This window comes from Pan troglodytes, chromosome 9, assembly GCF_028858775.2.
Source record: "Pan troglodytes isolate AG18354 chromosome 9, NHGRI_mPanTro3-v2.0_pri, whole genome shotgun sequence".
NCBI classification, from domain to species: Eukaryota; Metazoa; Chordata; class Mammalia; order Primates; family Hominidae; genus Pan; species Pan troglodytes.
Window position 1 is genome coordinate 94,649,249 of NC_072407.2, and position 24,077 is coordinate 94,673,325.

General features: G+C 38.4%; 1 protein-coding gene across 6 annotated transcripts in view; it reads left to right on the top strand.

Annotated features, from left to right (window-relative positions):
• The window catches only part of FAT3 (FAT atypical cadherin 3), a 677,141-nt gene that overhangs the window by 304,649 nt on the left and 348,415 nt on the right, over positions 1 to 24,077 (top strand). The window lies entirely within an intron of this gene.

Sequence of the window (24,077 nt, forward strand, 5' to 3'; positions counted from 1 at the left end):
TAATTTAAATTAATTTCACCCTGGGCAAGTGAGTTGATATTGGTCAAAAAGTTAGGCTCAGTTGAGATTTGTTGGTGTGAACAAACTCAGCTCTCCTAATGAACTACTAATCTAGTTGACGGTTGTTTCTCCTGCCTATGTTTGTTAAACAGAAACATGTAGCTGACCTCAAGTATTTTATAAATGTCAGATTCCCATTAATATAATGAAAGAAAATGTCAGGGTTTAAGAAAGAAAATTATTGATTTTCTCTAATTATGAGTGGATCAATCATTTTGTTAAGCAGACTTTTGCATTCTAACAGTGTTGAATCGGGATTTGACTTGTATTTTATTGTAAGACAAAGAGAGTACTAACTATCAGTATCTGTTGAGGCCTGCTTGTACTTGCAGAAGAGGACTCAGATTTGGAGGCTTGGCCCAACCTTTCAGAGACCCATTAAGTAGATAAAATTCTCCATGCTTCTGCAGAACAGGTCTCCAACTTTCCTGGGAAGCCCTCCTGATTTACTTTTTGGTATGGCAAAGAGCTCCTTAGAACATAGCCACAGAGAAATGAATTCAATCACTTTGCAAATTTAAGAGTGAGGGTTGTGGTGGAGGGAGAGAGAGAACAAAAACAAAAACAAACAATGTCACAGTAAAGAAGTTGAGGCCACAGATATCTTCACATTTCACAACCCAGTGGAGTCTGAAATACCCCAGTCAGATTCTGCTTCTTCCATCTTGATCCCATTGCTACTTGAGTCATTAATGGTAGGCCCAGCACCCTTTTTTTAAAGAAGTTAATAAAAAGCTGCAAAAGGGAAGTTTTCACTGTTCTCATCCTTTACTTAGGAATGAATAGAAAAAATAACTGTCACAGGGAAGAGGGAAGAATTTGGGTTGGATGTGAAGTTCAGAGAAGAACATGCTCATTCATGTAACTAAAGCTTTCTTTTATATGGCTTTTAAAAGTTTGAACATAATTTTTCAGAAAGCCCTATTTTATCACTATTTGGCCTACGTTGCTAATAAGATCCTTAAGCATGTTCATAATTTCTCTCTTCTTGCCATAGATTTTTTAAAACCTTTTTTGCCAGGAATGACATTTTTGTCCAACTGATCTAATTGTCTAAAGAAATATATAGCATACCTTGTAGTTTCCAGACACATGATAAGAAAATACTGCTTTTTTATCCATTTATTCAATCACCAACCATTTATTGTACCTATTACTTTTCAAGTAAGATCTAATAAAGAGGGTTATAAACTTAAGATATGGTCCCAGCCTTAGGGACCCAAACTTATATGAACTTAACAAATACTTATGATATAGCGAAAGATATAAATGATTCCAGCAGGAGAGCTTCACTCAATATAGGGTTGGTGGGAGTGATGGTCAGGGAGGGCTTCATGGAGGAAGTCACATTTGGAGTTAGAAGTCCTGAGTTTCAAATGCTTGCTCTGTGCTTTCTAACTAGGAAACACCATAGAACACAGTGGGGGAAACAGACTGTATTGCACAGTTTTCACCAGCTTCATGAACTTACCAGCTTCGTGACCTTGGGGAAATTATTGAACCTCTCTTAAATGTAGTTTTTAGTGAGTAAAAATAGTTGCAAGGAATATAGGAGTCCTCACCAGAAATCCTTTGCACAGTGCCTGGTGCATTGAAATCCCACAAAAAAAGCTGATACCCCATTCTAACTACTTTACTGTAGTTACAGTCATTTAATCTCTTTGGACCTCACTTACTTATCTGGAAAATGAAAATGACCTTGCTTACTCTGCAAGGGTTGCTCATGAAGTCTGAATGTCATCATGATGTGTTTGAAGGCTGTTGGTAAACTACAGAGTTCTGTAAGAGTCATGTTATGCCTATTTCTAATGAGATTCACAGAACTCCAAGTCTGGTGAAATTCTTGTTAATGGTGTTGCTCTAAGTATCATGCTGCCTAGGGGGCAACCTTCAGCCAGCTCAAGGAACTCTCTAATAGAAGTCTTAATTTTTGGCATTTCTTCCTGACTCTAAAGTCATTTGTCTGAAATAGTTATATCAATATAACATTTTTCAGTAATGAAGCTGGATGTGTAGCTAACCAGTGTGTAGATAGATAGATAGATACATAGATACATAGACAGAGGCATACTAACCAGTATATTTAGGAAAGATTTATGCTTTAGATTTTTTTCTCAAATGGATGTTGACTCTAGTAAACTAAGCTTTCATTTCCTCCTCTGCTGTACAATTGGAATTTTTAGAATTTGGTTTTGTTTTGGCAATGTGCTACATAATAAAGATTAAAATGATTAACACCAACGCAAATAATGCCAAGATGTATGATATACAGCTTGTAGCAGATAACAGATGTTCCCAACCCCAAAATGGAGAGAGATTTCTTTATTGAACATCTGTTCTCTACACAAATAACTGGGTTTTTTTCTACCACATCTAGAATCACGTAGAATCAGTAGTCTGTGGACTTTCTTTAGTAATTCCTGTGGCTTAAGGAAAACAAAAGCTGTAATGCTGTGTGGTTTTTTCTGGCCGGTACAGAGAACTCTTGCTTAATTCCAGGCCAAGCAGTTAAATTCAATCAAATGCAGCCTACCCCCATGTCTGAGGTGGAGATACCAGCAGGCCGGTGTTCGCTTGCCTCTTTGAGTGAGCAGGAATGTTGCTTCCTTCCAGTTCGCTCAGTCGCCCAGGCTGGAGTGCATTGGCACGATCTCGGCTCACTGCAAGCTCCGCCTCCCGAGTTCACGCCATTCTCCTGCCTCAGCCTCCCGAGTAGCTGGGACTACAGGCGCCTGCCACCACACCCGGCTAATTTTTTGTATTTTTAGTAGAGACGGGGTTTCACCGTGTTAGCCAGGATGGTCTCGATTTCCTGACCTCGTGATCCGCCCGCCTCGGCCTCCCAAAGTGCTGTATTACAGGCGTGAGCCACCGCGCCCGGCCTCCAGTTCTTTTGAGGGAGTCCAGGGTGGCCCTCATTGGTCATCCAGGCTGAAGTGGGGAGCAGGGGTGGAAATTTCTTCTAGGGCTTTGGAAGGTTTATTTTAGTCATGTTTACACCATGGAAACCCCATAGTACAGGGCTGACATGCCAATGTTTAGTAGAGAACTCAATAAATGTTAACTATTACGATCATCATCATCATCCCGTATTTCCCACTAGAAAAAAAGTCTGTGTAAGCTACGAGCACACTGCTTCTGGACCCCACTATCTTGAGGAAGACATTTCTGAAAGGCAGCCATGTCTTGCCTTAGCAATTGCTAGGTAGCACGGAAATCTTCAACTCAGTTTTATGAAGTGCATGACGTACCGTTGATCTAGACCCCAGGTGTCAGTAGGGTGGGAGACATAACAGAAATACATTGGAAGATACTTTCTGCACTCAGGGAATTTAGTTTCATAGGAAAAACAGAACCATCATACTTACCATTTAAGGCAGCTTATTTAAAACAAAAAACCAAACAAAACAAAAAAAGAGTGGAGCTCTGTGGATTATAAGCTATGAACAGTGTAACATGTCAGAGCAGAGCTGAGTAACAGGGGATCTTTGCGGACCTGAAGGGGGCCTGAAGAATGGGCTGACCTGCAGAGACAGAGGCCAGATAACTATACAGGGAATATAAACAAGTGAAGCTTACCGGATAGCTTGAGAGGCATGATATTATTAGAAAGCGAATTTTAAGAGTCATAAATGTCAGGAAAGTGGTAAGATATTAGAAGTAGCAAATACATACATCTCTTTTCATTTGTTTCTGAGTTTGATAATAGTTAAATTTTAAAGGGCCTTGGTTTTTTTGTTTGTTTGTTTGTTTTTTCCAATCTTCCTTCTGAGAGACCTACTTCTTAAAGGAATTATTTTAAAGGGAAAAACACATACATAAAAGAGACGCCTTCATTCTTTCTTTTGTGTCTGTAAAACATAGATCCAGGATTAGCATATGCTGCATTGAGAGTCTGCCTGTGAAAGTGATTTTTGCTTAATCCAGATCTTTCAATGGTTCACTGTCCAGGGCATGGAATTTCTAAGTTTATTTCTGCAGTTGCTCTCCCTTTGACCCATGCTCCATTCACTGGCATCTCCACTTGTATTTGAGTAGAGGTGAAGTTCAGCTTTCTTTTGCTTTCTGTGAGCATCTTGAAATAAACCTGAGTAAAACATAGTTTATGTGTTGGTAGACTGGCTACCCCCACTTTAGGCGACTTAGGAGGAAGAAATCCTCTTCAAAAGTGTGTGTGCTGTAAGAATACCTCAAATTCTACCTTTAAGTATTGATTACTCCTAGGATAGACATTTCCTTTCTCTATTAAAATTGGAGGAGATAGCTTATTAAAATATTGGATGTCTTTAGTTTTTTAATCAGCTGCATATAACATCAGCATGCCTTTTGGTGTATGGTATACAACATAGTGGATAAGAGAGGGGGTAACAGGGAGAGAAATCCAGACCACACTTCAACCTGAAAATTATTACCTGGTGAGCTTGCTAGACTATAGAGTCTTAGGCCAGAGCTTGATTATTTGCATTTTTAACAAGTTTCTAGGTGATGATGATGTTGCTCTCTCCTGAGAGCCTGATTAGCAAGGTTCTATATGCAACAAATGAGGGAGGTAACAAGGTGCCCAGAGACACCTGAGGACAAGACAGCAAACTTTATGAGTTACCCCAACATCTTACGGGGCTGAGGTTTGAGAGTTAATTCAGCCACCCACTCCCAAAATCAACTCCCATATCCTTACTTATACTTTCTCTTTTATCAGGTGGAGAAAAATGAAAATCCTGTCTCTAACTATCCATGAGCAAAATATCACATGGATTCCTAAGACTTGTAGTTAATAAAAAACCTGGGTCATGTAATGTTTGGATACACTTGTATTATTTCCAAATAGGTAGAATCAAGCAGAATTTGTTATTAAGTGGAGTTCAGACCTACTTTAATGAATCAACAAACATTATTTTAATATATGATTATAAAAAAGTGTTAGTTCATAAGATATGGATGTTCAAAAATAATTTGGTATCTTAGGTAAGTTAAGCCTTGTGTTTATGCACAGTTCCGTGTGGTGGTAATCTGCTTAGAAAACCACCTTTTCTAGGAAAAGAGGAGGAAACCTTACTTTATTTACAAATATAGGGATTTAAAGGAAAAAAAAGGTGAGGTACAAGGGTCCAAATATTGGTGCTTGTTTTTCAGTGAACATTGCGGAAATCTATTGTTGTTTTTTGTTCTTTGTTTCTTTCCGGATGGCAGAGCCCCTCCTAATAAAAAGCTAAATTCTCCTGAATGGGTAGAAATGGCTGCCGGATGATGAGTTGATATTCATAACTACAGGCACAAGGCAGATAATGTAGTGAATGAGTATGTGTGAAACTGTAAATCACCCTTGCTCCTTCTTTCAGCCATGAAAGGAGCCCTTGTCCTATAGAACATTAAATTGTGTTCATTTAATCCAACAAGTCCAGTAGAACAAATCGGGCTCATGCAGATTTATCACGGGGGTTATTTAAATTCAGCGGTGACCTTTGCATCCACGTGAATGTGCTCCACATGAACAAGGACAAAGGGAACTTTTCTGCATTGTCATTATGTCCCCAGGGAAGCTGTGCAGTTCCCCACTTGATCAGCTCACAACTGTGGGTTGAGGGTGGGGGTCATGGGGTTCCAAGGATGTGGAGGGCTGGGTCAGGGTGGGCCATCAGGCATGGGAGAGTGTGGTGTATTATATAGCATAAGAAAAATGATGCTCTTGCCCTGGCTGGGACCTTATCCTGGGCAGAGGCAGCTCAGAGGTACTTCCTGGAACTACAGTTCATTCTGGGGGAATAATCGTGTTGCTCTGTGTTCCATGCTGCTTCATGTCTTGCTAACCCACTGAGAACAGGTAGCGACGGGTGTGGTATTCCCAGATAACCAGCCTTCCTCTGGGGCTCAGCTGCATTGTGTAGCTGCTGTTGGAAATTAAGTCCAGAGTGTGGACTCACTCTGCCTTCATATAGCTTCATTTTTTTTTCATATACTTATTGCGAATGTAAGTACCAACTTCAGAGTTTCTCAACCTCGATACTGTGGATGTTTTTGGTCACATAATTCTTCGTCGTGGGGAGCTGTTCTATATGTTATATAAGACATTCAGCAGTATCCCTGGCCTCTGCTAGATGCCAGGGTCACCCCTTGCTTCAGCTGTGACAACCAAAATATCACCAGACATTATCATACATTCTAGGGATGGGAGGAACTGCCCCCATTGAGAACCACTGCACTAACATGGAATACTTTACAGAACCCCATTCCATATGGCCCCTAGCAAAGCACCCTGTGCAAAATGAATGACTGACTATTGAGATGTGATGGCATATAACTATAACTATTATATGTAATACGTGTGTATGTATGTGTATATATATATGTACACATAAATATTATTAATAATAAAATGAAATACCTAGAGGGAAGGAATGTTACACAAAGAGGCCTTGCTAACTTTCTCCCAGTTTATTACCATTAGGACGTACCCTCTTTGTCCAATCATACTTCTACACAACTGACCATTCTTCATCAAACCTAAACACAAAAATACACAGTTTTCCCTTGGCTTTGGGTTTTCTTTTCTGAAGAATCTTCTGTCTTATGTAACTTCAGTTAAATACATTTGTATGTTTTTCTATTGTTAACCCGCCTTTTGTTACAAGTTTTTAAAAATTTAAAAGAGAAGAAATCCAAAGCTGCCTCTCACTTCCCTCTGACTCCAGGTTCTTTGTATTTTAAAGGCTCTGTGAATACTTGAAATAGAATCCATTAGAGAAAAAATAATAATAATAACAAAACTTCAAACAGAATACATGTGAATTAAGTTATCATTTTCTCAACTCTTAATATTTGGAGAGGATTTGGCTGGTAACGAAATTCTCCTCAGAGCCCATTTTGAACAGCCTTCTCCAGAAAACATCATGAAGGGATTAATTTCAGAGTTTCAGGGTTTCTTCCCTTGAAATGCCTAAGCAGCTCCAAATCCTGTTCCTGCTTAATGCCAGCCTTCTGACGGATCAATATGTGGATTGTTTCATCATTGGAATGAAACAATCCACATTAGATGAATCCTAGATGAAAAGGGGGGAAGAAAAATCCTTGTGACCTCAGATAGGGATTCTGCAGTCATGTATCTAGATTTAGGCTCTTTGAGGTGTTGGCATCCATATTAAGTATTCAGTGCCCATTTACAAGCCCCAGGGAACTGCAGATGCATAGGGACTTAGACCAGTGTCCCAGACCACTATCTGTTTGTTTTTTAAGAGACAGAGTCTCCTGCTGTTGCCCAGGCTGGAGTGCAGTAGCATGATCATAGCTTACTACAGCTTCAAACTCCTGGACTCAAGCAATTCTCTTAGCCTCCCAAGTAGCTGGGACTACAGGTGTGTACCACCGTACCCAGTTATTATTATTATTATTATTTTAGAAATGGGGTCTCACTCTGTTGCCCAGGCTATTATTGAACTCCTGGCTTCAAGCAATCCTCCCATCTTCCCATGTGCTGGGATTGCAGGCATAAGCCACTACACATAGCCCCTGAGCCACGTGCTGGATCCCCATCTTCCAGTACGTCATAGGATTGTGAAGCCTTGGGCTAAGTGCGAACTAGTGCCACCATCCGTGATAGGAAGTAATTTGACTCCCCAATTAAGTTAGATTCCAATGGACAGGGCAACAGCATGTGTTTTACCCCATTTATGAGGAGCAGATTTGGATCTTCGAGTTAACAGGATTGTTACTTGGAAAATGATTGCTCGATGCTGTTTCTTTATAAAACTGAATTACAGGCAGGGATAGGGAGCTTTAATAAAAGGAAGAGAGGAATCAGCAGTCATGAACTAAATGATAAGAGCATAAGATAAATGATGCTCTTGACCTGGCTGGGACCTTCCCCAATGCAGGCGCAGCTCACAGGCACTTCCAAGAGCTACAGTTCATTCTAGGAGGAGAATTGTGTTGTTCCTTGTTCCATGCTGCTTCATGTCCTGCTAACCCACTGAGAAAAGGTAGTGATGGAGGTGGTAGTTCCTATAGCCAGCCTTACCCTGGGGCTCAGCTGCATGGTGTAGCTGCTGTTGGAAATTACTGAGAATTATTTGGGAGGGTGATAGAGTCATGTAAATAGAGCAGATGATGGAGCTGTATTTATGTGTTTAAAAAAAGAGATTGATTAAGGTCATAAATTTCTCTTTTATTTCTTCTATCTGGGCATTATTTCCACAGCAGTAATTTACTACATTGCTTTATTACTTTCTTCTGTTCTGTGGGAAACAGTGAATTTTAATTGAAACCACTGCCCGCCTCTCTCCATTCTTGGATGCCATTGTTAGGGAGACTCCTAGATACTGCTGGGCTGTGTGTCCCTTGTCTATCAAGTACGAAGGGATGGTAGAAAGAGGAGCCTTAACCCAGAGCACAGGTCTACTCACTGTCTCGAGCCATGCCAACATGTTCATGTATTAGCTCATTCAGCAATAACCACAGTCCTGCCGGGGGGGGGCGGGGGGCGGGCGGAGACAAAACTCTGGGCTCTGGGCACAAAAGTGGTTTGACCAGGGTCACCCAGCTGGTCAGTGCCGAGCTAGGATTGGTCTGATTGATGGACTTAATGCTAAAAATAAATGCTATTGAATTTGAAAAACATGAGCAAACTAAATAAATAATTAATGATCCTAGAACTTTGTGGGGAAAGTCTTTCAGATGATTAAGCACACATTCTTTGTTTTATAGGTGTGTTAGGGGTTGAATTGTTCCCCAAAAAGATACACAACTCCCAGCCCACACTTGTGAATGTGACCTTATTTGGTAAGGAAGGTCTTTGTAGATGTTACCAAGTTAAAATAAGTTCATATTGGATGTGTGTGGGCCCTAATTCAGTGACTGGTGTCCTCATAAACAGAGAGAAATTTGGACACAGAGACACAGACCCAGAAGGAAGACAACGTGCAGAGAAAAAGTAACATTTTCATCACCTAAGACAAGATTCATGCCTGAAGTACCTGTAACAAAAGGCAGGCTAACAAGAGAAAAACATACAAATGTATTTAACTGAAGCCACATAAGACAGAGGAGTCTTCAGAAATGAAAACCCAAAGCCAAGAGAAAACCATGTTATTTTTACGTTTAGGTTTGATGAAAAATGGACAGTTGTGTAGAAGTATGCTTGGACCAAGAGCATATATCCTAATGGTAATAAGGGGAAATGTAGCAAGGCCTCTTTGTGTAGATTCCTCTTGGCATCTTTGTGTAACATTCCTTCCCTTTAGGTATAAGGCAGGACACCTGTCACATGAGGGTCTTTAAAAGAAATAAGAGGGTAAGATCAGAGATATCTTTATGCTTCTGTAGTTTTCCTAGTTTCCTTTAGCTTAAAATACTCCGTATGCCAAGGTGCTGTATTTGAGGTTATTGTGTTGGAGGCCCCAACAACAGCCCTGAGAAGATGGAAGCAGAGACTGGAGTTAGAAGCAGAGATTGGAGTGATGGTGCCACAAGCCAAGGAATTCCAAGGATTGCCAGAAGCTAGGAAAAAACAGGGAAGGATGCTCCCCTAGGGTCCTGATAGGGACCATGAATCTGCCAACAACCTGATTGTGAACTTTCAGCCTTCAGAACTCTATGAGAATAAATATCTGTTCTTTTAAGCTACCCAGTTTGTGGTGCTTGGTTACAGCAGCCCTAGGAAGCTAATATGAGTGCAATTCAGAGAATAGCTGTGAAGGGTGAGGTTCTCCTAAAGGAGGGAGGAAGACCCCATGGCAGAATGAAGGACCACTGACTCCTAGTGCAGTACTCTTTTCACTAGACAAAATGGTAAGAACTTTAGCAGTTTTTGAACCACTCAAGCTTGGTTTTAGCTAGATAGTTTTTTTGTTTGTTGTTGTAGTACTTATGAGCTAGTTGAATTTAACTATCTGGGTTGTTCTAAAAGGGTAGAAGTTGGATGAGAGACTTCTAAGTCTCTCATTGTTTCTAAGTCATTGCATTACTGTAGTCATTTCAAGACTTCTGAAAGATAACCCATGGATAACACCATCATTTCTTACAGGAGTGTTTTTACAGAAGGCCATGAGGTCACATAGAAGTTAATATTGACTGGCATTCAGTGTGCTTCATAAATCAGGATCTCATCAGTTTAATTCATTTTGTCATTTCTCAGTCTTTTAAAGCAATTTTCTGGAAGCACTTTTTTTAAAAAAGCATTGAAGTTGCTATCTGAATAGTTTCTATAGTTTGAAGAGTAGTTTATCCATTGATTGTGAGAACTTAAAGTCCAGTTTTAGTATTGTTACCACTTTATATTCTGATCTTGTCCTTTTTTGTCATCTTTGAGTGATTTTGTTCTTAGCTTCTTGACATTCTTATAAAAGTGTGTAAGTGTTTTAAAAATCCATAAACTTTATTAATATTGAGGTAGATAATTCTGGGAAAGCATATGGAACTTCAACAATAAAATTATAAAACCAACACATGTTGAGTTATTGATAGCAGTCCTGTTGCTCTGTAGTAGAAAGACACATTTGCTTTCTACTTTGCTGTACATAGTCATAGTTAGGCTTCATAATAACCTTCAGAGGGAAAGAAGCTAGATGGAGTAGTAATCATGAGCTTGGACATGAGAATCAAATGTCTTTGCATTTTGATCTCAGCTTCTTGGCCATGTGATGTTGGGCAAGTAACTTCTCTGAGCTTCAGTTTACTCTGTGAAGTGAATAATTATAGCAACTAATGAACTGGCTTGCTATTAACATTAAATGAGTTAAGATATGTGAAGTATTTTAAAGGGTATTTTACATGTAGTATACTCTCAGTAAACGTTCAATATTATCTGCATATGGACGGAATTTGTTTTAGCTAATTCAGTGTCCACATTGTATGATTAAGGCCTTAGACAGTTCGTGTTTTCAAATTATGAAGAACATTTTACCTGGGTTAATTACATTTCATCTTGTAAGATTGTGATCATCTGTTGATTTCTATATATGTGGTTCTCTAAATTAAGTTGTGCCCGATAAGTGGACTGTGATGGGGCTAAACAAAGGACCCTCTCTCAAACTCCTAGAAACCTCTCTCCTTGTCTTCAATATTTCAGCTTCCCAAGAGTAAAATTATATGGCACCTTGGAAAGTTCACTGGTAGTCATAGCTTATCCAGATTTTAGTCCAGACCCTATCACTATTATTAACAGTGGACAAGTTTACTTCATTTCTATAGGCCACAGAATCCTCACCTATAAATCAAGGAGTTTGAGCAACAATAAAACCATCAATACCTGCTGTGTGTACTGCTACAGCATTTCCTACTCCCACGTAGACATCATTAATCGATTATAATGGCCTTTCATACATGCTCACGCTTTGCATCCATTTCAACCTAACCCTGAGCGGGAGCTGGTTTTGCGAAATGACATTTATTTGCCATTGAGGGTCCTGAGACCGTCTCTATCTCTGACAGTCTTTGAGTCTATATATGAGAGTGGTATTGAAGTGAAGGGAAAAAGGAGACTGGTAGGAGAGATGATAGAAATGCAGTTAATCAGGTCTTGGTGACTTGGAGAAGAGCTGAACATGAGAGGAGAAGACAGTCTGAAGGGTGTAGTGAAAAGGAGCAGCAGGTTTGAAACCTCACAGAGAAGATACCTTGCTGTAAATAACTCTGGTGATATCTGTATACCCCTTAGCAGCCTCCTTTCCTGTGTGTACTGACCCCCAGTCTTTCCCTCCTTGTCTCAGCCAGTTAGATTGGGGTAGACACTAGTTCTAGGATTCTCTCTTCCAGGAATTTGTTATTGGGATTCAGAGATAATTTCTAGGTGTGGTGGAATTGTGGAGTTAGAAACCTGGGAACTGTAGGGTGCCTATGTGCATGAAGCAACTGACAGACAGACAGACAACAGACAAACTCTGATAGGCATTACTGAAACTCAGCTATGCTCCTTGCATTTAAATTCCCTAATATACCCTTGTAATAATAATACGTAATTTTGCTGTCAATGTTTGAAATAGATTTCCCTTTATTTAAGAAAAATATCTTAACAGACTCTAACTGGATCCCCAGTCAGGAGAGAGGCTCAAGAAAGAAGAGCTATTCCCTAATGTCAGTTGCTGCACAATTTTGTTAAAGAGTGGAAGAAGGAAGCCTTTAGATTTGGTAAGTAGGGGAGATATCAGGGAAAGATATTTGTCTTTATAAGTCATGTTATTGCTGGGAGTTTTCATCGATGCTATTTGGATGTTGGCCATCACTTTTTATCTTTCATTTGTGAAATTTTGTGGATCAAAATCTAAAATGTCATGATCTCCAGCATGTATGTGAATTAAGCCCTGTCTCTCTTTATTAATAGTTCTTAGATGGATATTTGCTGGTTTAAATGTTATCTATAGTGTTCTATAAAAATTGCCAACAATTCTATTAAGTGTATTATTCTATTTTAGACAATTCTGCTTATCTTTAACCTGTTGAACAAGATCTGCATGATAAACACCTGTTTTCTCAGAATTTTACCCTGTGAAATTCACCAGTACACCCACAAGAAGGATGGAATCCTCTCAGTTGGAAGCCCATTTCATTCACATACTACCGATAAGGCAATAGCCAAGTTTCTTAACTTGGTATAGCTCAGGTTCCCCATCAAGAAAATGGGTATACTAACTGAGATGCTGAGGAAATTAGGCGGGCTACTGTATTTTATAAAGCACTTAGCTTAGCCTTGCACATACAAAGTGCTCAACAAATGTTAACTGTTATAGCTATTATTAAATGCATTGCTTGTAAAGAATCTTTTCTTGAAAATCGATGAATAATCAATCTGATTAAATGCCTTGAAAGTCTCTGATATATACTACATATTCATGTTTTGTGAGTGCCTGCTATAAACCAGGTACAATGCTAGGCACAGGGTGTACAAGGATGAATAAAACAAGGACTTTACTCCTTTAAGACCTCACAGTTCAGAATAATTTCACCATGCACTGACATTTATTGCTACTGCCACACAGCTTTAAAATGAAGAGATTAAGTAAATAATATTAAGGTTCTTATGGGACCTTTTTTTCTGGCAATAATGAATGGTTATAATATTTATTGGTTGTTTTAGGAAGGAAAGCCTCTGAGAACATGAGTGAGGAGATGTAAAATAAATCCATCACATTAGAAACAGACTATTAAAGGCAGAAAACGCTCAGCCTTTGCCAATGACCATTTTTAAATGTGTGGCCTTTGCAGATACATCAGTTAACCAAGACAAATCCAATTTTACCTCCCACCACTTAAGTAAATTTCTCTTCTTTGTAAAATTTCCTATTTGATAAAGACATGCTTCATCTTGACTATGTACATACTGAATTGTTCATTTTTTACTGAGTTAAATTGTTTTCTGTCATAGTGAGAAATGCATTCTTCTGAAGAAATGATATTCATGCCCGGGAAATGGGGATTTTTATTAAAATGTTTTATTAGGAAACTAGATTTAGACATATTTCTATAATTTTCATATTTAAGTATTTTTATTGCCCAATGAAATGACTTTCAGTTTAAAATGGACTCAGATAATCAGTCTCCAAATTCTCACTTTTATACTTAATCAAATATAGTTGGTGGATTTATATTTGCCTGCATATGTTTAGAAATATTAGAGATGTTTTCAGTAGAACTCTATCAATCTTTTGCTGGGTTGTAATAGCTAGTAAATGACTTAAATTATTTTGTGCTTTCATCCCACTCTGATTTAATAAGGCTTTACGGATTTGGGATTGTGTACATAGGTGTGGGAGGAACACAAAAACAGGAAACTTCTCAGGCCTAAAGAACAAACAGGCTGTTTACAAGACAAAAGCACCTCACAGTAAAAGAAAAACCTGTGTGTAAATGTGAATTTTTGGACTTGTTATTTAAGTTGCCTCTTGGAATTTTAGTCATATCTATTATTTCCAAAGTCAGAAGAATTATCTGTGCCCAGGGTTATTCCAGATAACTGATGTTTAACATTTTGAGTGGCATATAAAACACACAAAAAAGATTATATTTCTGGATCACTTTTTAAAGTTTATTAATGTGTCTTTCAGTTTTCAAACATAATCTTTTGAACAAAGTGATAAAAGCAGGGCTGGCTTCATGGGCCTGCCATCTATGTCATCGCATAGGGCCCTGTGCTTAGAAGGGCCACATGCTTGGTGTCCTTCTGTCACTGTCTGGAAATTCTTCACAATTTTTGAACAAAGGGCTTGACATTTTTATTTTGTGCTGAGCCCTGCAAATCATGTAGCCCTGCAAATCATGTAGCCCATCATACATACAAGGTTTTCACTTGGACTGTTCATTATTGTCTAGGATATCTAGTGCAGTAATATTTGGGTCTCCTCTCTTGAGCTCAGCTTGCCAGCATACACTTCTGTTCTCAGGACGCCTCTTTCTTCCAGGGCTCTGCCTTCTAATTTGCTGCTTCTCATCTGCGGAGCCATCCCATAAATAAGGTATTAGAATAGTAAGTAGGCTGAGAATCACTAGGCTCTGAAGGGTGACCTTGAAGACTCCTCCCATAGAGTGAAAGTACCTCCACGTCAGTAGCCAAGCTTTACTGCATTTATTTCCGGGATCAGAGGCTCCTCTCCTGGATTGATTGCACTGGTGAAGTGGCCATCTCTGTATAAACACCAGGTGGGACCACACCATTCTGGCCCACTTTTATTAAAGGAAGATTGTTGTAAAAAAGCTATTTTAAAAGCCTACTTTTTTGGAAATTAATCATAGAGGGTAAGAAAGTAAGTGAGGCTTCTTTTCATGAGACTCCTGTTGGAGAAATCTTACAAATTACGAATGTTTCACTATTGACCATGACAGATCTTTTGGATTTCAGTAATTTCTGTGTCTTCAAGTTGTTCATATACCTTCAAAGTAGTGTTCATGCAAGTTGTTCATATACCTTCAAAGTAGTGTTCATGCTTGGTGCCCTTGTGCCTTGAGTCCTAAAGTGAACTATGGCATGTTTTTGTTTTTTGTTTTTGTTTTTTGTTTTTTTTTGACACAGATCCCAGTTGCTAAGTTTTCCATATAATTACAGAACTATGTTTTTCACAATCTCCAGAGACCACTACCAGCTAAAGGAAAGTGGGTGGATTCTCTGTGCAATGATTTCTAGTTTTCTTCTGGTGCATTTTTCTAGTTTCTAATATTCAAGCTACAGGAAAAGGAAATAAAAAGGGGAAGCAAAGCCAACTGTTCTGTTGTTATTTTAGGCCATCCATAGCATAAGAAATATATTGGCAATTATATTACAAGAAAATAAGATTTACCCAAATAGAGAAAAGAGTACTTCTTACTCATTTACTTACTCACTCATTCATTTATTCGCTCAACATTCAGTGTTATTTATTGAACACCTACTGTGTGCTAGGCACTGTGGTGTGTACCAGGGTGCAATGAAGGATAAGAAAATTATTATCCATTCCAAGGATGGAAGCATGTGTGTACTTTATACTCAACAGATGCTCTAAGGTAATACAGAATGAATGAATGAATAAATAAATGAATACATGCTTTGAATAATATGCATCACTGATACTGAGCAGGGATTTCTCAACACATTTTTGTAGCAAAAGATTCTTATACCTTTCTGAAATTGAATGATGGCAGAAATTTTCCTAATTGCTTTTGTTTAAACTCCTGTTTGACATTTGAACTGTTTTCAAAATGTCATCTCTGGATTCACTTGCCTCTGAGGAATTGAAGGAAATTTTATGTTGACATAGTCTGCAAGTTGTCAGAATTCACATAGTACTAGAAATTTCATAAGTATTCATAAAAGAAAATTAAGAGATCATTAGTCTCTTTTTAAACTGGTTTACCCCACATTCTCAAAGTGCTTTGGGAATTGCAGTATCAAGTTTGTGCCAGGTCTTAAACATTAACTGAAATGGTTAAAGACTTGGGCATGGTTAACACAGTGCCATGGTGCCCTCCTACCTCTGTGAAACTGTCATTTTATTATGTTTGATTTTAATGCGATTTGATATGTGGGGGGAGAAAGCAGGTAATTATTTGGAAAATGCCCTTTACTTTTATAAATAGGAGAAATACGGGAGTTGGTCTTTGCTAATAGAAATCATAATAGTAATTGCAGTCATGATTATTATATGGTGCTTCACACTATTAAAACACTTTATCTATGATAGGTTTAGAATCACCTGTTTTACATGATGAAAGTCTACCTAGGGAAACTACAGAAAAGTTCTCTAAAATTAGAATTTTGTACCTCAGAATGAAAAGCAACAGACATTATAACCAACTAAAATTTCAACAAAAATGCCAAGAACACACAATGGAGAAAGGACACCCTCTTAAGTACATGGCACTTGGAAAACTGAATATCCACATGCAAAAGAATGAAGCTAGACCCCTGTCTCTCACCATATACAAAAATAAACTCAGGATGAATTAAAGACTTAAATGTAAGACCCAAAATGATAAAAATACTAAAAGAAAACATAGGGAAAATGTTCATGGCATTGGTTTGGGCAAAGAATTTTTGGATAAGACCCTAAAACACAGGCAACAAAAACAAAACTAGACACATTGGATTATGTCAAACTAAAAGCTTCTGCACAGAAAAGGAGACAACAGAGTAAAAAGAAAACTTAAAGAATGTGAGAAAATATTTGTAAGCTATGCATGTAATAAGGGGCTAATAAATAGAGTATATTAGGGACTCAAATAATTCAACAGCAAAAAAAAAAAAGACATACATATTCTGATTAGAAAATGGACAAAAGACCTGAAAAGACATTTCTCCAAAGAAGACATACGAATGGCCAACAGGTATATGAAAAAAATACTCAACATTACTCATCATCAGAGAAATGCAAATTGAGATATCACCCCACCCCAATTAAAATGGCTATTATCAAAAAGACAAAAATAACAAATGCTGGCATGGATGTGGAGAAAGGGGAACTATTATGCACTGTTGATGAGAATATAAATTATTATAGCCATTATGGAAAACAGCATGAAGATTCCTGAAAAAAAAAATAAAATTACCATATGATCCAGCTATCCTACTACTGGATATATATCCAAGAGAAATGAAATCAGTATATTGAAGAGATATTTACACTCTCATGTTTAATGCAGCACTTTTCACAGTAGCCAAGATATGGAACCAACCTAAGTGTCCATCTGTGGGTAAATAGGTAAAGAAAATGTGGTGTGTATACAAAAAGGAATACCATTCAGCTGTAAAAAAGAATGAAATCCTGTCATTTGCAGCAACGTGGACGGACCTGGAGGATATTATGTTAAGTGAAATAAGCCAGGAACAGAAAGACAAATACCGCATGATCTCACTCACATGGTGAATCTAAAAAAGTTGATCCCATAGAAATAGAGAGTAGAATAGTGGTTGCCAGAGGCTTAGGATGATAGAGGAAAGGAGAGGATAGGAAGAGATTAATCAATGTCTATAAAGTTACACTTAGATAGAAGCAATAAGTTCTAGTGTTTTATTGCACATTGGGGTGACTTTGGTTGCCAGTATTGCATTATATATTTCAAAATAGCTAGAAGACAGGATTTTGAGTGTTCTCACCACACAAAAAAGGTAAGTATATTATGTGATAGATATGCCAATTGCTCAATTTTATTTTTACACAATGTATTCATGTATCAACACATCATACTGTTCCTGATAAATAGGTACAATTAATGTATGTATGTTTCTTTTTAAGCAGCAGAGAAATCTAGGTGACTAAACCACCTGATGTAGATTCTTTATTTTTGATGGCAGCCAATCATTGTTTTAATAGTTAAAGGGAGAGGAGTGGTGGTAAAACTAGGGCTAGATGTCTGTAAACCTTATTATAAGCAAAATATTTGTAAACCTATGCAAATAGTGCACATAGTGCACTGTATGCCTTATGGGTTTGATCTGTAACATGAACTCATCAGAAGTAAGCTAAATTCAACACTCTCCGACCTTTAATGAGTTGATGATATTGTTCTGCCTTGATTTGTATATTAATTATGGATGAATTAATTTAACAAATGGATATGAAAAACGTACTCTATGTCAGGCACCGTGTTAGGCCCTGGAATCACAAAATGAGTAACACATCTTCCCTCAAGATAGGTAAGGTCTGTCTGTCAGAGCACACTTCTGCTGACTTATGTTCTGTTTTTGCAGTCCTTCATTTCACTTTTATTGATCACTACTGAACAATAGTTTCTTACCCTTTATAGCTTTAATTTTCCCTGCATTCTAGGTTATTTGTCAAGACAGCAATGATTGTAAAACAATACTTCTATGTACTAGGGAAGCTATTTCGTGTGAGATACCTGTAGTCAGCCCTTGTGTAGAGAAGAATCTCAAATTATTGGTTCTGTTTTGGGGCATATAGTACCCAGTTAAATATTAAAATGTTTAAATTTCTAAAGTGATGTTAACTGGGAGAAGCTGATATCTTTTCAGAGATATATATTGAAGAGAGATTGATTAATGGTTACAAATATGCACTTAGATAGAAGAAATAAGACCTGGTGTTTGATAGATTGTAGGGTGACTATAGTTAACAGTAATCAATTGTATATTTCAAAATAGCTAGAAGGGAATAAGTCAAATGTTTCTAGTATAAAGAAAAGAAATATTTCAGGTGATGGATATCCTAATTACCTTTACTTGATTATATGAATGCTTCAAATTATCTCATGTACTCTGAAAATATGTACATCTAATAAGTATCAATAAATGTAAATAAACAAACAAAAGCAAGTGTTGAACTACCAGTTTGTTATAACTGCCAATCAAATGTGCCCTGGGACAAACTGTGTCTGCCATCACCTGCCACCCCCATTCCAAGTACTAAATTGCACTATAAAAGCAGGACATTTAACAGGGTCAGCTGTAGCATGGGTGCCCCAGAGCCCTGCCCCCAGTCAGGAAAGCTCTCAGGATTCACAAAGACTCCAGATGCTTCCAGGGTTCAGCATTCTCCTCTGGGAACAGGGAAGGTATCGCCAACTGCTTCAGCCCTCAGGGAGCTCCTGGTTGAGAGGGAACAGCCTTTCCTATGGTTAGGTGCAATCACAAAGAAGATACTAGTGCTCTAACAGGTTTTGAGACTTATGTGTGCCAGACCCTGGGCTAAAGTCTTACTGACTCTTCATAGCTGTTGGAGGCATGTGTTGATAATGCTCACTGTTTTACAGATGCTTAAAGAAATTTGGTGTCTGTCAAAGCCTCTAAGGACAGGTCTTATCTGCTGCCTTCCTTCCCCCTCCGTGCAACCATTCATTACCTCTCTGTCCTCTTGCTCACTCGTCTTTGCCCTCCTCATGTCCCCAAGCACTCAGGCACACTCTTGCCCCAAGGCTGTTGCTGTTCCTGCTGCCCGAACCTCTCTTCTTCTTGATGTCCATGTAACTGGCCCCCTAGTTCTCTTCAAGGCCTTCCTCAGTGTCACCTCTAACAAGATCTTCCTTGGTTACCCAATCCAATATTGCAATTCTCATTTCTTCATGTGCCCCTTCCCTGCTTTATTTCTTTTTATCGCTCATCACTATCTAACAAGGTATATATGTGACCTATTTATTTTGTTGATCTTTTATTTTTTCACAGACTGGAAGAGCCAGGGATACAGAGTTTTTGTCCTTTTGTTCACCATTGGATATAGTTTCTTGAACTGTGACTAGCCAATAGTAGGTATTTACTAAATATTTGTTGAATGAATAAATGAATGAATAGCTAAATTAGTGACAGAATAAATTTGCTAGAATTTTCTCTCTCAACGATAACAAGTAATGTGGTTCAAATGTATAGTCAGTCTACAGGCTATGCATTAATCTTCCAAGCCAAAGGGCCAGGGAGTAGGTAAGATTTGCACTTGCTCTTTAAACATGAGAGGTGTTGGTAAATTGCTCAAGGGTAGAAAAGGCAAGGCACTCATGAGGGCATGGAAGCAGAGAGACAGCCAGGCACATCCTTTTCTCTACTGTCCTGGTTTGCTTGGGAATTTGCCTTTCCAAGCATCTATTTAAGACAGCGTTATCCCATATCCAGTCATGGGTGTTTTATGCTATACAACAAAGCCCTTTCAGAGCCACCTCTGGACGTGTAGTTGCCTAGCAAATAACCTTTCCATCTTGAGTTCATAACTGATATTTGAATGTGACTGGGCATTTCTAAAATTAAGCTTTTGATCCTGGAAACATTCACAGCTCTACTAGAGAAATTGTCATTCTTTCTCTACTCCTGTCTCCACGTGCTTGTTAGATTTTTCCATACGTTGTTTATAATAACTTTTCCTTGTGGTTGAAGATAACAGATTTTTGCTTTTAATTCAAGAAATGTCGTCTGCTGTAATGTTTTGCAACATGATACTTTCCAAGTTTCAAAGCGAGCTTGTGTTGTGGGATTGTGTTTTTGCATCTGAAACTGTAGGGATGGTGATAATATCCCGATCTACAGAGTGCAGATCCTCTGCCCTTCCATTCCTGTCAGTGTGTTTAAGGGAACGTAAAGGATTTTTCTGTCATTGTAATTTAAATTCAGAAGGAGTCTATTTGTATGGTAATCATGAGCTAAGGAAAACAGTGTTTCATTTCTCTCTGGGATTTGTTTTCTGACATCTTCACATTCTCTACTACTTTAACGTGGCAACAGCATATTAACAGCAATTCATACTCTGTATTTTAACATGTAGAACAGTACCCAGAAGATTAATACATGATGAGGAGAAAGAAGTAAGAAGGGAGGTTGAGGCCATAATTAATTTTGCTTTCATGCACCATATGCTGGTGTTTTCTGATCTTAACTGAAATTAGGGTCACCACTGAGTTTTCAATATTTAAAAAAATGACCGTACATAGTGAAGCACAAATAAAATTGCCCTTCTTTTGAATATTAAGCTTCCAACTTGGGGATGCAAATTATATTCTTGTTGTTTGGATTCATTATTTTTCAACGAGGCTCTTTTAGTGGGTGGGGAACGGGGGCTACCAGTAAGAACAATCAGAAAGAACTCTGCTAACTAACTGCTTGTCGGCCTGCCCTGAACAGTGGAAAGATGGATAGTTAAGAGGCTTCTCTCCCAATCTAAGTAATTACTGCATGTTCTTGTTTTAAATGAGAGAGTTGTGAGGCTAGGGGTTATATCTTCAATCACCCCAAATGACACCTCCTTGTTCACAAAACGAATTCAATTAGATTAATTTCCCCAGATGATCCTATTAGGTGAGACGATTCACATAATACGTAAGGTCTCTTTAGATCAAGGGTCTTATGCTCAGACCTTATGCTGCCTACATGAGCAGATAGGTAACATTAGGGAGTGAAATGTGGCTGGTCATCGAGCTGCTTCTCCCAAGAAAGCAGGGCATTGGCTTTGAAGTTCTGGCTGGAAGCTTTACTATAAACCAATAAAGGTGGCCAAATAGCCAGTCTCACCCTGCCTAAAAGGGGGCAGCCGCTATTTAATCCCAACAGACAATTGACTCTGGAAGGTTGCCCTGAAGTTGCCAGATTGCATTCTTCAAGAGACTCTACAAAGTACTGTTTTCTTGTAAAATCCCCTGATTATTATACATGTTAGTTCAAATTGAAAAGAAGCAATATTTTGTGCCAGCCAAGCAAAACATGCCTATAGCCTTAAAATTGGCAGGTCTGGGATCAAAAAGAGAACAAAGGGAGGCTACATACGGCAAGTGTAAAACTGTAAAATGTAATAAATAAAACTAATAAAATATGTTCTATCTTCCAACTTTGACAGATGTTCAAACCTGAAAGACCAGGTTTGAAATTTGAGTTGTTTCAGCCCTCTGAGTACCAGCACGAGGTAGAGGGAGGAGAGCAGGCCCTACCTCCCCTGCTTCTGCCCTCTCCCCTTCTCACCCCCAGCTGTGTACCACATGCATGTTTGTAGAGACCCCAGGCCCACACTCTGCTCTGTCCCTCGTCAACAGCCATCCTTCTGCCAACCTTCTGCCCTGGGTAGTATGAGGCACGGGCTGCCCTAGAGATAATGGATCAGGTGAAGAGACCCACTTGGCCCTGAAACAGAGTAGGTGGGCATTTGAGCAGATAATTTCAGAATTCCTGGAACTAGAGTTTGGTCTAGAATCTAGATTTAGCTGATGTGTGGAGGGCTGTGCAGAGGCTCTGGGGGGCACATCTCCTTGGCTTCTTGGGCTCCTGGCCCTGTGTGGAGAGGCATGGTAAAGGAGACAGGTAGACATCTTCGGCCTTGGCTGGAATCTACAAGCAGTACTAGCTTGAGCACTTGATTTATAGAATATTTGTTCCAGATGAGACCTTAGAGTGTTTTATTAGTCCCAAGGCCTCAGTATACGCAGAAGGATCCTGTCTGATGAGAAATAGAAGAATTACAGGCTTTTTAGTCAGATATATCTGAACTTAATCTATAGTCCAGTTATTTACCATGTTGGTGACTTGTTACTTAGCTTCCCTAAGCCTTGTTGTGCCCCTCAGGAAAATGGAGATGAAGTGGATTTTATACTGTCATATCAAGGGCTTTTATCACCCGTTATGCTCTTGAGACCTTTGAACAGTGGGTCATCCTGACAGAATACCCTCCCTAGGGAAAGTCTATTCCATGTAACTCTCTCTCAGGCACAGTTGTTTGCTTAAGCTCTTCTGATTAAAGACAAGGACATTCTTAGGCTGCCCTTTCAGTCCTTGAATTATCTTTTTATTTTTCATAAGAAAAGGGAGCAGCAAAGAAAGGAAATTCGCAAAATGATGTTGCTTAAACCTCAAAAAGTTCATGCCTTTTCCCTGAACTGATGATGATAACTTTTCAAATTTTAGGGCACTTATAACCATTTTCAAAGCATTTTGTAATTTTAAAAATTAATTTGTACAAAGGACTTGGCACATAGATTATTGGCTAAGTTTCCCTAGAAACCTATAGCAGTGTAACTTTTATGAATCACCTCAGTAAAAGATCTTTCTGAAAAAGTCTTTTGTTTTGCTTTGTTTTTGACTTGGGAAGGTAGGGAAGAAGTGAGAGGGGGGTATTTTCTTACTAAGTGAAAAACATATTTTAAATGTAATTTAAACCAAAGCTTATCTGAAGTGATAAGACTGGTTATTTGTGTGGAATTTAAAATTTAATAAAGAAGTGAGAGAAGTTGGCATTTGCAGTTTTTATTGACCAACAGTGTCAACCATGTATTGTTGGCATCAAGCTTATATTCTCTTATTTAGTATATTAAGTCAATTGATTAAAAACAGAAAGCCTGGCTAATCAGACTGCCAAGATCTTAATGTTAACTGTCAGATTCTAAAGCTGTATAAGCCTGAAAACACCTTTATAGATTACTTCTTCTGGGTGCCAAATGGTTCTAAATGCTGAAAAATGTCATAATTGTCCCCCCTTCTTCTGAGAAAGGTAATAGATACTATTGGATATCCACTTCCTTACAGACTCATTCACATTTTTTCTTGTCCTGGATAGTATCCCCACTATCAGGGCATTTTCATTTAGGGCCAGCAGTAATCCGTATTTTGGTTCAAGCAGAACTAGTTGTAGATTACAATATTTCAAGCCAAGGTTCCCATTCAAACTGTTTTCTGCTGCTTTAATCATAAAGGAACCATTTACTCTTACAATGCTGGAAATTAAGGATTTATTTTTCACTTACCATCATTTTCACTGGTATTTCAGCAGTCATTGAAGTACCTTTCTCTCCTCTTCGGTTACATGGCCCCATTGAGCTGGAAGATGGATTATGCAGTGAGAGTCAGTTTATGGTAGAGGAAGACATATGACAATGTTATGACTTTGGCATTTACTTAAGGTACAGGTTGATGATGATGATGATAACTTATATCTTGGTTTATCTTTGTCAAACATACTTAGCATTCATTATTTAATGCTCACAATAACACACTGAAGTGATATTATATAATGTGGCATTATATAATCACTCCAAGTTTATCACTGAAGAAATTAATGTTTAGAAATCTAACTTGCCAGAGTCAGTTAGTAAATAGAAGAATCAGGACCCAAGGCCAGATTCATTGACTCAAGATCCTGTTTTTT